General features: G+C 32.9%; 1 pseudogene across 1 annotated transcript; it reads right to left on the reverse strand.

Moving 5' to 3' along the window:
• Positions 1 to 215: 215 nt before the first annotated feature.
• LOC143629929 (aspartic proteinase 36-like) lies at positions 216 to 2,931 on the reverse strand (annotated as a pseudogene). Its single transcript, XR_013153050.1, has 8 exons — positions 2,457 to 2,931; positions 1,982 to 2,111; positions 1,648 to 1,895; positions 1,163 to 1,384; positions 861 to 1,081; positions 711 to 782; positions 552 to 613; positions 216 to 393 (listed from the first exon to the last, which is right to left on the reverse strand). The product of XR_013153050.1 is annotated as an aspartic proteinase 36-like (transcript).
• Between the last annotated feature and the right edge of the window lie 467 nt (positions 2,932 to 3,398).

Raw genomic sequence — 3,398 nt, forward strand, 5'->3', positions numbered from 1 at the left:
GTTTATGAACCCAAAACCCGCTGTATATATAACCGCTGTTTTTGAAAACCGTTGTATATTATGACCGCTGTTTAACAAAACTTTAAACCGCTGTTTAACAAACCCGCTGTTTATGGAGTCTTTGTAAGCATAAACAACGAGCATATCAACAGCGGTTCTAAACCGCTTTTAACCTACCCAAAAACCGCTGTTAAACAACATTTTTTGTTAACAAGTTCAACTCTTGGTACTAATATATTATTATCTTTCTAGCTATAATGAACACCAACAATACAAAACCCGACACATTAGCACGACTAGAACTCCCTCTCGGACTCGACCATGTGATATTATGAGATCCGACCTTATAAACCTTGCCACTCTCTTCGTCTTTCACTTTAATGCTCGAAAAGCCTGAAAATAAAAACAAAAAAGATCCATATTATGAATGCAATAATATTTTTGTGACACCAGACAAGCCATTCTCGCCTGGTTTGACATGTTAACCCGTATTAAAAAATGATCCATTTCAACCTGAAACGTGTTTTACCCTAATAAGAGTATACACTTACAATCATAATCCGTCCATCCAATGCTTTAATCTTCTATGTCACCAACTTATTTGTCATTACATCTACATGCAAATACAACATGAAAACCCCACAAAATTTAAAACTATTGGCTAAGCATTTAAAAGATTTTTCATAATTTCATGTATTGTTTTGCCTAACCTCCCAACAAGATCGTATTCGCTCCCCTTGGTTGCAGGCCATTACTCAAAAAACAATGCACAATAAATTATGCTGAAAACACAATGTAATGTAAGTGAGTACAATAAATAAATAAAGAAAGGTCTACTAAAAGCCGGAGCATATATATACCCGAGTTCCGAAAATATACTGACTTGGATGAACTCTTAACTTCATAGCATTGGCAAAGTAAAATGTGACAATGGCTATAAATCTGTTGAGGAAAATAAGCTAAAGTTGTACCGCTATCAATTATGGCTTCTCGTTTCGCTGGGTTGTTTAACATATACGCTGGAAGCGTTACAAAGTCTTTATCCACTTGAATTGCTTTCAATTCAATACTGAAATGTGCCCTACAATGTAGATACAACATGTAATCAAGATTTGTTGTAACAAATAATGATAATGAAAAATAGATTAAAAGAAAAACTTACATATTAGGCAATAACGGTGTTGTATTTACTTTTGGGTGAACCACTTCCCCAATGGCAAAGATCCCACCTTTAGAACGAGTCAAGCAATGGGAAAACATCTTTTTCACCTTCTTAGATGACGCGAGTTGCAATATCATCGAAGAATTAGATTGTCCGAAACCTAAAACCACATCAAGGGCTTGTCCGGTTTTACCTAAGATCCCCGATTGTCTCGCTCCACACCTATTTTGGATCACAAATTGTGAAATTTTAACTTGAAATTAAAGAATAACATTTGTAAATAAAGTTCAAAAGCCTACACATTTTTATAGATTAATATGTAAGGTTATTTTTTATAAAAAAAGCTCAAACATGGTCAAAGTTACCAACATATTTTGTAAAAATTACCTTAATTTATTCTTTTTCGAAGTTATAAGGATTTTGTTAAAAAAAATAGTTTAAATATTTTGTATTCCTCTACAAAATTAATGTAGGAATTAACTCACCCGAACATAATATTCCCTGTCATATTCGTGGTCTTGAGATTCCCGGATATCTTGTTAAGTTGCACAATGTCGTTAACAAAATAACCGGTTGTTGAACTCCCGTCACTATACTTCACAATATATGGACACCGCGTCCCCAAAATACACCGGTTATTTGATGGATCGAGTTCTATGGTGCAAAAATCTTCCTCACAAGCCACGGTTCGTGAACTTGACGACTCTTGAGGATCGTATAACGAGAGTGGGACCTTAATTAAAACGGGAAACCAAAATAGTAATTTAGTATATATAAACTGTGAATGATATTATAAGGTAAGAATTTAAATAAACTTACTCCAAGATCACTTGTTCTTGGACACTCCACACATCCTGCACAATTCACCCACAAGATATCGCTCCTGGTATCGATTTGGACGTGATACTCCTTTGGGGGACTCCCGATGCGAATTTTTGTGTAGTAGAGTCTAGTTTAAAAATAATAATAAAGCCAAAATATTTTTAAAAAAATATTGTAAAAGCAAATACATAGATAAACATATACAATAACATGTAGATATGACATTAGGTGGTGCATTTTCATGTATGTAATAATTGCTTGTAAATTTTGGTAGTTAAGAACACAAAATGATCATAAAATTACAATGAAACCAGATAATATTTAGCATTTGAAAATCCAGATTTTAAAGAAACATTTCAATTGCCATTAATAAATAGATGTTTATTAATTTTTTTTTCTTTTTGCAAGATCTAACGCTATTCTAAATTACACATTTAATATTATGAGAGAGAGAGAGAGAGAGAGCGCTTACCCAACGTATGAAGGATTGCTGCCGCCGCCGATATGAAAATCAGTGCCAGACAGAATTCGTCGATGATAAGAATCGTGATCAATGTAAGCACTCAATGATGTATTTTCCACATGGAACTTGTTATGGACCTGAAACACAACATTTGCGGATACAAAAGTACCAAGTTCAACAACAACAGCTTCGGAAACAAACACACAAATCGCAAGAACAAGCACAAAATTACGCCCCTCCATTTCGAAAACCTGTACGATTCTTTCAGAAATCACAATAAGTTAAAAGGATTGTTTAATTTTGCATGCCGTAGTATGAATCTATATAGCTGAATTTATAGCAAAGATAAATGATATACAACTGTAATGTGACCAACTAAAAGCCATAAATAGAGCAAAAGGGATAAGTGTTAATTCACATTTCTTGTGTCATCATCACCGCTTGCTTTCCAACATGTTTACTATGTTTAACATGCAACAAGGCTTGAAAAATTGGTACTAGTATGCTTGGTTCGACACCTATACCGTAGACAAAAGTTCGGTAAATATGGTACCGAGCCCGATATTGATTTTCCCAAGAACTTGATGGTGGTTTCGGTACCATTTGTTTATCCTATATTGAATGCTATGCTCGAGTTTGTTTATTTTAGAAAAGGCCAAATATAATAAAAATAAAAAGGAAAACTTCTTGCTAGAAGCAAGAAGCTAGCCCAATATACAAAAAAAAAAAACCTAGGTACAACTTGAAAAATGTAAGAAAAAATAAAAATAGAAAAAAAAAGAGTTTGTTAGGAGTTCAATCTTTTAAAACATGACACTAAAAAGAATTTAATAATATAGTATTGTCTAATTGAAATATTTTTTTATTTAATTTAATGTTTTTGAACTAAACTTTCAAGTTTTATTATGTTTTGATGTAATAAGATGAAATATATTTAAATATAGTTATTTT

This window comes from Bidens hawaiensis, unplaced genomic scaffold, assembly GCF_021521415.1.
Source record: "Bidens hawaiensis isolate Kalapana, Puna unplaced genomic scaffold, B.hawaiensis_p1.1 tig00000459_1, whole genome shotgun sequence".
NCBI lineage: Eukaryota > Viridiplantae > Streptophyta > Magnoliopsida > Asterales > Asteraceae > Bidens > Bidens hawaiensis.